Source organism: Bombus terrestris, chromosome 17 (genome assembly GCF_910591885.1).
Source record: "Bombus terrestris chromosome 17, iyBomTerr1.2, whole genome shotgun sequence".
In the NCBI taxonomy this organism is placed as follows: domain Eukaryota; kingdom Metazoa; phylum Arthropoda; class Insecta; order Hymenoptera; family Apidae; genus Bombus; species Bombus terrestris.
The window spans coordinates 788,117-800,590 of record NC_063285.1 but is presented as its reverse complement, the minus strand read 5'-3'; the positions used below and the strand labels follow the sequence as shown (position 1 = coordinate 800,590).

General features: G+C 35.2%; 1 protein-coding gene across 3 annotated transcripts in view; it reads right to left on the bottom strand.

Moving 5' to 3' along the window:
* LOC100650996 (lachesin) overlaps positions 1-12,474 on the bottom strand; it is a 527,432-nt gene that overhangs the window by 114,129 nt on the left and 400,829 nt on the right. The gene's annotated exons all lie outside the window — the stretch shown is intronic.

Here is a 12,474-nt window from a genome sequence, read left to right as displayed (position 1 = left end):
GAATTAAACGCGATACCTGTAAAAGAGTATCGATAAAACAAAGGTAAGTTACCAGTATTACTTTTGACTAAAAATGTCTAACAACTTAAAAATCGTATTTGTTTCTTATAAGAAGAAAATATTTAGCAATTGTGAAAAACATGTTAGTTAAATATATTAATGAAAGATTTATCAAATATGTTTGTATATAGATGTACCTATTGTGGTCTGTCATACAGACTGGAGAGATAAAGAAGGAGCACATGGCTAAAATAAAATCCTTCTTCTCTTATGGCTCAACGAATCAATCAATCTCGACGTCTCGTTTGATAGATATTTTTAATGCCTACAATTCTCATTCTAAAATCTTTACGACCCGATTACTAGGATCGTTGTCATATACAAAAAAAATCTATTTTGCACAAATTTAGAGATTATTTGCAAAAACCGTGTAAGAAATTTCGAGTGGTAAACATATAGGATTTGTTCCTGAACATGATTTTTATAAGTACGCGCAAGAAAATTTCAGGTATCATCTCTTTTCCTTTACTTTCAATTTGTGCTTTACAATCTGTCTAGCTGAATATTCGGTAAATTTTTCCAGTTTTATTACTAAATAACACGTGGATGGCTGTCCCCAGCAGGATACCGTCTTCCAGTTTGTTTATTTTATTTCTTTAGCGAGATCGTTGGCATGTTTTCTTCTTTGTTCGTTCCAGTAGCCTTCCTTCTTTGCATTTTTTTGCCTATCTGCCGATTTCTTCCTTGACTACTGATATTTTTAAGTCAATGCGTAAATCCTCGTTTCTGACATACCATAGGGCGTTAACTATTGTTCTGAATATTTTTTTTTATTTTTATTTATGTGGCTTATTGCTGCTGCCCCCCATACTGGTATTCTGTACGTCCAAATTTGTTTTATTATCGTTTTGTATATTTTTAATTTACTTTCCACGCTGAGTTTAAAATTTCGACTAGTTAGCCAGTATATTTGTCTTCTTTTTCCCTTATTTTGTCTATGATTGTTTTAATATGTTGCTTCCATGTACGTTGTGGGTCTAAGCGGAGCCCTAGGTAGTTCATTTGCTTTGTTTGTGTTATGTGCGTGCCATTCAATAGGATATTTGGTGATTTTCGTTTTCGTATTGTAAATATAGTATGGTTGCATTTACTGGGGTTTGTTTTCATTTGTTTATCTTGCAACCATTTTTCTATTTTTGCGATATGCTCTTGTAGTAATGTGACTGTTGTTTCTGGATCAGTGTGCCTGACTAGCATAGCCGTATCGTCCCCAAATGTCAGTATTTTGCTGTACGTATCATCTTTTGCGGAATTTGGTCCCTTTTGGGGATACAAACTCTGTCCCTGTGCGTTCTTTATCGCGTGCGATAAAACGAAGCCATCTGGCTGAAAACAAGAAATCGTCGTTCCATAGATTTTCCATTGGATCACCACTGCAATCCCCTTGCTGCATCTAGCAACCAGCGACGTATCACCAGGGTCTCGATTCAAAAAGCTACTGTATTTCTTTATTTGTGATGTAGCTTAACAGCAAAGTGATTGCACAAGTTGAGACTTCACAGAGCGTATGCTATGGCTGTTGCCACGATTTTTCAGGGATTTCCTTTAATTTGCCAAAATACAGGAGATTCAAACAAGCTACTAGCTGGCTACAAATTGCAATATAAAAAATTTCATGTAGTTCTAACCATCTTCAAACACATTTAGTGAGTAATCTGTTTGTTTTCTCAATAGGTAAACCCAACCGTGCTTCTAAAAGAAACACCTCAGTTATCGTACCTGCTTCTGGTTAATTTCGTTTTGCAAAGAGAAAAAAAGCGTTGACGAAGAATATCATGCATTTTTCTTTCCGATTGAACTCTCCACTACCACCTTATTGCGTAACATGTTTTAACGATTTTAGAAATTTGACAAAAGGCTAGAACAATCTTGGAAGGACAGAATTTTTTCGATAATTAAAGGGAATCGTTAAGAGAAATCTATAAACATAAAATTGGAGTTCGTTGTAGATTTAGTATAGGTTTAACTTACACCGTTGTAGATTTCTTTGGGCCTTTTCATTTTTAGCTTTAAACTTTTTTATTTCCTCTATTTTTCTATTCCTCGTTATTTGTTAGATCTTTTTTATCTAGTTCCAACGCAGGTGATTTGCGTGTGCTGTGTGTAGTGTATACACTGCGTATTGTTGTATCGTGCTTATTGTATACTTTGTTTGCAAGAAAACAGAGGCCATATTCAACATGTATTATAATATAAAACGATTGATTTCTAGCGGCACTCGATAGCAAACTTTCCAACGGTTTCTGTCCCGTGGCTCGCTCCATAAAGACTCTACCCTTCGAATAAGATGATTGCCAGATGTCGATACATTCTCATCGAATATTTTCAGCTAGCCTAAGGACCCGCTATAAATCTTAGGATTTATTTAGCTAAGGTCCTCCAAAGGGACAAATAGTCTTTGTCTCAACAGTCCCTACGCATACCACCCACTACGGGAAGATACAGAAAATCTGCTTTTCCTCACGTACGACGCTTCCCGCTAGCAACTCTCTCTCAAGGGTGGTTAGCATCCTTTCGCAAACCACCAACTCAAAATTTAGTCCATTAACAGTCCATTTTCCTCACTGTCTGAACCAACGCTTTCCTCAACGAATCCGATGATTTCGTATCCTTAGACACACCCAATCATAGTTTTCCTAAGCGGTATCATCGTGACGGAAAGTCAGTCAGTTGTGAGTCGCTAGACGAGTCGCGAGACGCCGGTCCGAATTGGTCGTTGGTAGTTGGCCGTAATAACGAATCCGAATCTCTCGACATCTGGTGCAATCATCTCCCGACTTGAATCGCACCGCGAAACGTATCGCGTCGAATTGGAACTTGTAACCGCGAATCGATAATTGTATCGCGCGTTCTACGCGTAGGTATATATAAAGAACAAAGATTAATAAATAGTTATTGTTGAACATATTGAGTGATTTCTCTACACCTATCACGCACATCACCTCAGATTTTTCTGTGAACAGTATGGACACTCGCGGTGATTTTGCTACGGACGAGACAATCGCGATGCGTGTGTGAAATTTGTAAATATAAACATTGTTTGTATGTGCTATTATTTAGTAATTATTTATGGAGGCAAAGAATTAGAGGAAGCTTTAACCCTCTCTACTCGAAAATTTCATGACGCGGTTTTCGATTTGCTGTTATGGAATTTAATGACTAGGCAGATGTAATGTTTTTAAACGTCATAATCTTCTTCTCTATGATTTGTACAAGTTATTTTCATCTTACTTTGGTTTCAAGAATTATTCCTTAAACTTTTTTACAAGCGTAGCCGATCACCCTGTATAACGAAGTGATATATGTAAATGACATTGTTAGCAGCGAGGAGATTAAAACAAATCGATTCAGCGTTTCATCGAAAAATATGTAAAAAATACTTTATACATAATTTGAAGGATATCGTAGGACAAATATGCGATATAATTCTTTGCCAAGATTGCTTTTTAGATTTAAACATTAGATTCAGCCAGAATCAAACATACGATAATCACCTATTATACACGTTATAGTACTATGCCAGAATAATTGACTTATAATTCTCAATGAGAATTGATTGTAAAATTCTTCCAAATGTAGCGGCACTCGACAACAAATACCGCTACACGACACTAACTAAGCAACGGACACGGTAGCGAAGTGGTTAACGTTCTAGGTTTCGAACGTTCGGGACCCTGGTTCGATTCCCGGCGCCCCGTTATCCTATTTTTCTACCACGCATCAAAATAAAAGAATAATTAGCAGTGTCCCAGCAGCGACATCTACAGCCGGCAACTACTACTATCACCGACGACAACATAACGCCACACACACCTCTCTCTACATTGGTGGTGAGCCCGACGTGATCGACAGCGAAACAGAGGTGTGACCGTGATAAACACTACCAAGCCTTCCATTATGGCGAATCTAAGTCTGTGTCAAGCTGGACCTTCCGCTACGACAAACACGGAGCAGCAGCAGCAGCCTTTCCTTCAGCAAACCTCGACACCTCACCTCCGATCGACTCGCAAAAGCAGGTGACAGGATACGAGACGATGACCAAGCTAGGAGTGATGTAGCCATCGCAAAGTTCATGGACATCACCACCAGCACGTCATACTAAAATAAGGAACAGAGGCCCCCACATCCGTACGCGGAACGCCCGCACCGCACCGAGAGGGGAGGTATCCAGCGCCATATCGAAGACATCGCGCAACATCGGCACGACACTAACTAAGCAACGGACACACGGTAGCGAAGAGGTTAACGCTCTCTAGGTTTCTCGAACGTTCGGAACCCGGGTTCGATTCCCGGCGCCCGTGATCCTATTTTTATGCCACGCATCAAAATAAAAGAATCCCCAGCAGCGACATCTACAGCCGGCAACTACTACTATCACCGACGACAACATAACGCCACACACACCTCTACACAAATAAAAAAAAAAAGATTGCTTTTGCTCAGTTTAGGTTGTCAACGTTTCTCTGCGCGCAACGGATTACATTCTTTTCATCTTTTCTATTGGCATCGTGTAGCTGATTATAAAATACGTCCAGATATGTATGATAACGTCACTTTGAAATGATCTTCAGCTTCAATGATTACAGTTAAATGTGTCTATGTCTGTCGAGATTGGATGCGACAAAGACCCAGTGAATATAAATAAACATGTTTACACTACAGATACCCACTGCTAATCCATCAGTGTGTCGATGTACCGTTCTCAATAAATTACTCAAAACGAGAAAGAATTTGGAAACCTAAAAAATTAGGGCAAATCTAATATTTTCTTTCGCCTACATGCATTTGGTATAGCGTGAAACTTTTTATAGGGAACTTTAAGCAACATCTTAACTCTGTGTAGCTATATTTTTATTACATAAAATTACAAAATGGCCAAGTGGTACGATATTATCAGACTCCATATCGAGTGGAAACTTTCTTGCTTGCACTCAGCGCCAAATGTAACTAGAACGTAAAAAGTAAGAGATTTTCGTGCGGACTTAAATAAAAATAGATTACACAAGACAAAAGAGATAAGAGAATGATGGAACAAAAGTATACAAGCATAATATAAGTTGTAGATAGACGCCCATCCAAGTAACACGCTAAACGATTACTATAGAACATAATCAAGATGGCTAAAGGAAATCGAACGTACTTGTCACAATGGCAAACCAAGGAAGATTTGGAGGCTCCAATATCTGTGGCGTAGGTTTCAATGAAATCAACCTCTCAGGTTAAACCTCAGGTTGAATTTTACGCGGAGCTGTTTCTTTGTACGGCAGAGTTTGACGCGAATTACGCGTAAACGATACAGCACTGTAATGTGTGACGGATAATGCTGTTTCCTACACAAGCATATTGCAACGAAGTTTTTGATAATTAAATTATAATTTTCTTAAAGATATGATGCATATACTTTAAATTTAATAATTCACCTTAATAATTAATAATACAATTGTGTGTGATATATCTTAAAGCACGGTGCAACACATAGACCCACGTCACAATTTTCACACTCTATTTTTGAAGCCACATTTTGATGTTGAAGATTCTAAAAAATTGCAAGGATACGGGTTCGCATGTTAAAAGGAGCATTTGATAATGATATATTTATTTTAACGAAAAGTAACAATCGGTATCTGACACTGGCATATTCAAAGACAAAGACTATATATTCTGTCTGTATATTGTTAACACTGTTATAAAACGTTGTGAGGACAAAAGAGGCGCGAAGCGAGACAAATGAAAAAGATCATTTAGTTCAAACGGTGAGCCACTATAGTGGTGCCTATAATATAAAATGACATCCGCGAAAGCCACAATAGTGGTGCACCGTACCTAAGAAGTTAATATTCGACACCTTATAACACAACATGTTCGACATATTATATTTCTGTATATATTTGTTTATAATATCGCAAAAGAATTGATTGTGTTTTTAAATGTGTTAAATCGAACATTGTAGTTGATAAGAAACATTTACTTTATTCATTTTATACATATACTTTTTTAAACAACAAGCGGTAAATTAAATTGTCATTGTAAAAAAGCTCCAATGAGGATAGTTAAATGGATTTGCCATATGAGTGAGTGAGTTATCGTATGTTATGATTTACTGTACGTGTACATATATCTGAACGAATTTTATCGTATTTTCTCGGTGCGATAGAAAATGATATGTAAATGTACGTAAAAAAGCAGCGACAGTTTTGTAAACTTATAAAAATTGTAACTCTGGGAACAAAATTGTCTTACAGGATAACGAATTACCAACAAATTACGAATAAAATATTATATTCTTTGCCTCTTCATAAATTCAAGAGATATCTAAATGACATTATTCAAAGGAGCACCCTATATAGAAAGTCATCAAATATTTATTTATACATATTATACAATAGATGCCATTTCGTCTTTCCTTCATTTGTTACTAGAGGATTTTTTCCGAGGACAATTCTTGCAAAACTACTATTGTCCATCCTGTAACTTTACATTCTGATTTTGCCTTTACCATTCAGTACACCTGTTCACGATGACAAGTTAAAAGAGTCGTTCACACCGGTACGTTGTGACGAACATTTCATGGACACTATTCTCGGATGCTTCTGCTGTTCGCAAGGCGAACTAAATCCAAGCGTTCGTCATCCGTTTGCTTGCAGAGTGATCTTTTGACAAACACTTCAATAACTATAAAATGTTATAATAATGTATATGTTTGTAATAATGTTTATAATAGTAAAAGAATTCATTGTGTTTCTTAGTGTGCTAAAGTGCGTTTTTGTAGGTGATGTTTTTGCAGTCCTCTTTACTCGATTCACTTAATGCACATATTTTTTATCTGCTATTTAAAAGAGTATGTGTATAAATATCGAACTACAATGTTCGATTTAACACATTAAAAGATACAATCAATTCTTTTGCGCTATTATAAACAAACATATACAGAAATATAATATCTCGGACACGTTATATTGTAATATAACGAATATTAATATAGTCACTGTATATTGGATAGGCTTTTATTGGAACGGTTTCTGGTGCAATTATACGCCACAGGTATTTCTGAGTAGTACCTTTTCTGTTGATTTCATATTGTTGATTAGTTTGCACGTACTTCTCAAACCTTCAACGATGGATCATAAACTCGAAATCCGAAAAGTCAGTTTTTAACGTGATTCGACGATTGTTTGAGAGAGAGTCGTTTGGGAAGCTGTTTCCAGCGGACAGATAAAGATAAAGATAAGATAAAGAGAAAGCTATCTTTTAATTCTCCCGTATCTAATGATATGATTAATGATAAATCTAAATTAAGGTTTAAATAATGGGGAAGAAAATAGCGATCATGAATAGCTAGAAAACAGATAGTGCAGATAAGAAAGTGGGACGAGAGGAAGACGCGTTCGTTGTATAGAAATGTTTGAAAGTTTAAAAATGGAAAATGTCGTTGCAGGAAGAAGGAATGAGTCGAATGAAAAAATAATAGACGAAATAAAAGCGTTAATAAGAAATAAATATGACGTCTTGATCGAAAACCTGCTGAAAGAGCTAAAGGAAGATAGATCTCCTGTGAAAAATGCTGCTGGAGAAATACAGGAAAATACAAATTACCGAAGAGACTAAAGAAAAGAAAAGAGAAGAAGATAGAAAACAGAAAAAACGAAGTAGGAAGGCGTCAAGAGACAAGTGGAAGTTGGAATAGCGAAAGTACGCGACGCGAAAACGGCCGATTAGCAAAGAAATAATGAGAGGATAAGGCCATTGGAGGAAAAAAATATCCGCACGAGACACCAAGGAGAAACAAGAAATAACGAAGTGACGCCATGAAGGATCGAAGTAGCTCCATCGGCTAAGTCACGGAAACGCAATAATCGACAGTAAAAAAGCTAACCGATAAAAGCAGAGGTAAAGATGATTAGAGAAAGTAATAAAAACTGCAGGAGATACAGCCAGGGTTAAAGAAAAAGTATTAGACAAAGAAATGAATAAAGAAGACAATATCGAGGATATGCCTAAGATGTACGAAACGAACATTACTTGGAGAAGAATATATAATTGCAATAATCTCGAAAAGCGATTACGCTAGTTTAGTACAGTATCGGGGAAAACCCTGGGTAATTCGGAAAGTCTACTTGACCATGGGTCATCCACGTCTGTGGAATATGAGCGTGCCGAGTATACCGGAGCCATGGTATAAGAGGTAGCCGTTAGACAGTTGAGGGGTAAGTGTTGTCAGCGTTGTCAGCGTTGTCAAGGTGGATGGTCAGCGTGAAAAAGAATGTTGGAACCGTTGTGACTGAGAGTACTGATGATAGTGACTGCATGCATACAGACTGACGGAGCATCATACTTGATTTTGTGTTGACGTGAACGATATTGAAACAAATCATACTATTACCAAACCTACTAGCACTATACTTTCTCACAGTAGTATCGTGGAAAAATCATAAGAAAAAACTCGCTAGGAGTACGAACTATTGTACAGTGCAGTTAGTTGCGAGTGAGTTGCGAGTGAGTTGCGAGTTGTCACTCAGAAGTTGAGTAGTTGTACAAATTTAGTTGTTTTACTTGTATTACATTGCCACATTAAGAAATAGCTCTGATTAAATAGTCATAGTTTCTTGTTTCGATCACTGTAAATAAATCCATCTAATAAAGAAATAAAGTCACTATACTAGTAAGATTATAATGAACATAGATTCCACCCCGAAAGGAGTGAACGTGATTGGTTTTCTTAAGGCGGAAATTAGATACAAACGAAGAGAGGTAAACAATGGGGTAATGACAGCAGGAAGGAAAGGAAATAGGAACTTTATAACAGATATCTCTAATAGGAAAAGATTTACGAAAGGAGTGATTCGTGAATTGGATCGATCAGCGTGCTAGAGGAACAGCAATCGTCCAAACAGGAAAATTTATAACGGAATAACTTAAGAAAAAAAGAGTGAAAGATGAGAAAGCGGTCTTGGAAGATTCGAGGGCCATCCTGGTTCGGTTTCAGATACACTCGCATCCAAATCGATTACTGATTAGACATGGAAACATATGACTCAAGGTGGAATCGTTTAAAGAGACAGCGAAATGATACAACTGCTTGGGGTTTGATCAGACATAGGCGAATTAATTGTTTATTTTTATTAATTCATTGTTCAGAAACTAATTAGCTTATTTTATGAAATAAACATATCAACGTCAAGGAGGTGTTTTATCTGTGCAAATAAATTCCATGGAAAGTTTTAGTGAAACTGCCGATTTTTTACTTGGTAAGATATATAAGATGTATAATGAAGTATTTTTATATTAAGTGTAATTAAGAGTATTAGTCATCATTAGTCGTCGTAACCAGAAAAAATTGTTGTCGCCATCGATAATCGAATAACCAATTTCATTGTCGGTAATCAAAATAAAATTTTGGACATGGGTAATGATTATTGGTAGGCAAAAGAAATTTTATTCAGTCATTCATATTGGTTATTTATAATAACTTCGATTAAAAATTGATATTTTTTAACCATTTTATTTTTTGAGAAATTTTCTTGATGAAATTTACTGATAGCTGGCTGTTATTTAAATAAAAATTAATTTTTATTCATGACTTTTTCCTAAATAATGCATAAAAGAACTATTATTTTGAATATCTGATTCTAAGCTAGAAAGGCTATAAATAAAACAATTTTTTTAATTTTTCGCTGTAATTTTATATATATTCATTTTTTAATAACTTTATTTTATTTTATATTTTTATAAAGGGGCATCCTTTTGCTGCAAAAGTAGTAAATCGAGAAAATATTGTAACAAATTATTTTATATTAATACCCTCTATAAGTAGATAACATGAAAACTATCATTTCGAGATACCACACGAATATAACTCACTATATTACCTTACATGAAACAGTACAACTCAAAGTAATATAAATTTCAGAAAATTATACTACTCGATCAATTTAAATTAAATTCGTTATCAGCTTTAATACAAATAATTCTAAAATCCAATGTCTGGTTGAACTGAACAAATCGATAAGTTTTACCACATCAGCTTGATTTTAAAAAGCTTTCGAATTTCAAATGTATTAAAAATCGGCGAGAAATAATAATTTGTATATATTACGTTCATTTTAAAAAACGGATATTGCTGGAATTCTGCACATAAATTTTTAACATGTAATACCAACATACATACAATGCATATTACCTACATGGTAGAAAATAAAAATCACGTACTGCTAGGCTTAAAATGAGAAATCAAAATTAAATTAGTAATCACCGATTAAAGAAACAGCAGCGTTTCGTACTATCGACGTTACTGAAAATTACAGTAAAATTTGCAGCTGCAGCGAGTACTCGTGTATGAGCAATCAAGCGTAAAATGCAATTAAGAGATAACGATGCATATAGACCTTTATAACGAGACTTTTTTCAAAAGATTGACAAGCGAATAAATGAATAGTTGAAGTAATGAGTTGTTGACTGATGTTACCTCCCAAAGTTTCAAGAGCTACTCCATTATTCAATGCCAAATCTTAATCAGTCCACGGTACCCTCAATTTTCAATGATTAATTCGAATCAGTCCATTATATTCTTAATTCGTTCCTGTGAAAGGAGTTATCGTCAATCAGAATCAATGGTCGTTTTGACAGTTTTTTTTTCCTTCTTAATGGTTGCAGTAATAAAAGAGGGTGGTAGGGAATGATCAATTTTTGTGTAACTCAGGCACCAAAAATATTTATAGGACATCATTATACAGGTCCCAAGAAATTGTAAAAGCATACTCTTTTATCGGTACTATGATGGGAAAGTTGTAAAAAAGACAGTTGGAGTATGAAGTGAACAAAGCAAAAATTTGATAATCCTTAAATTCAAACGATCGTAACTTTGTAACAAATGGGATGAAACTCAAAAATTCAAATGCCATTTTATAGATAAAAGTTGATGTTTATATTGTACGACAAAAATAATTGACAAAAATATTTTTGAATATTTCTAAAAAGCAATAAACTATGATAACAAATAGCGGTGCATCTATTCGAAGAAATACGTTTGTAATTGTACTGTGACCTACCTAGTAAAGCAAAATATAATATTTTACACATAACGAAGAGTTGTTACATTGTATTTTTTTCTTTACTTGACAGTGTACTACTATTTTCTACCATCCTCCTTTGATCGACCCAGATCGTTCATTTCTCGAAACAAATATTTATGAAAACTATGTATATTTATGATGAAAATTTTTTACAACTTTTTTACAAATTTAACGGAAATTTGTGGAATTGCAGAATGACGATCTGATACGTACATACAGTATCCTAGTTTATAAAACAAACGTGTGCTTTAAAATGAGTAAAAATAATTTTTCCATATTTGAAGTAAGTTTAACATACGTAATGAGGCACGTATTAGAACATTCTTCATCTATACACATAAAGACTGTTTAGTGGACTTAAATATTACCATTACTTTTAATAATGATAATAAACAATAGTAAAAGTTATATATAATTATACAAAAAATAATAGATCCTTTATAGTAAAGCCGTAGGCGAAAATATATGTTAATAAAATTGTAAATTTTTGAGTCAATAAGAGTAACCACCTGAAGTATATATATTCCATATATTTTTTGAGATATTAGAGTGACATTAGGTTTTTCAAATAGTATCGTATATGTATTTTCTAGAACAGTAGTTGATCCAGTTGGACATTCTTTACAAAAAGGTATTAATATATTTATACCGAATAACCATTAGTTTACCAGATATTTCAATGTCTCGAATTTAATACATTCGAGACAGATGACATAGCATATGTATGTACAATATCTCGCCGCAATGACCGACGACAACACATGCATGTCATCAGTATATTCAGTCAACTCTCAAACAACAGTCACAAGAGCACTGGCCACAGAGATAATTGAGGTTTAAGTTTGGAACAGCGTTTCAAGAATAATCATAACGATCATTCAAGATTTATGTCACTTTAAACAATTCTTCTTTAACTGTATGTATAAACACTCGATTCCTTACTTCGATTACGGTGGAAGTATATTTAGATAAAATCTAACACAGGGTTTCAAAGTTTAAACATAGCTATACATTTCACAAAAAACACCTTCAAAAACTGAATGTGCGGATGAATGTTAAGTGTACGCAGAGCGGTGTGGTTCTACTGTGCGTCTTGTGTGGAGAGCTGAGTGCACGTGGAAAAGATGAAAACTTGAGGTTGGCGTGTCTAGAACATGGGGCAAGGGGATTCGTCAAGTATTGTATTGTTGTCTTTGGTAACGGGTGCTTTCCTTAGCGCAAATTTATCGCCATACAGTACCCGGGCATCCCTAGGGACATAGGGGTTGGGGTTACGCCCAACCAGCGCAGAAGGCACCCAGTACCTTGCTACCTGGATTAGTTAAGCCTTGCAGGGGCTGTCACT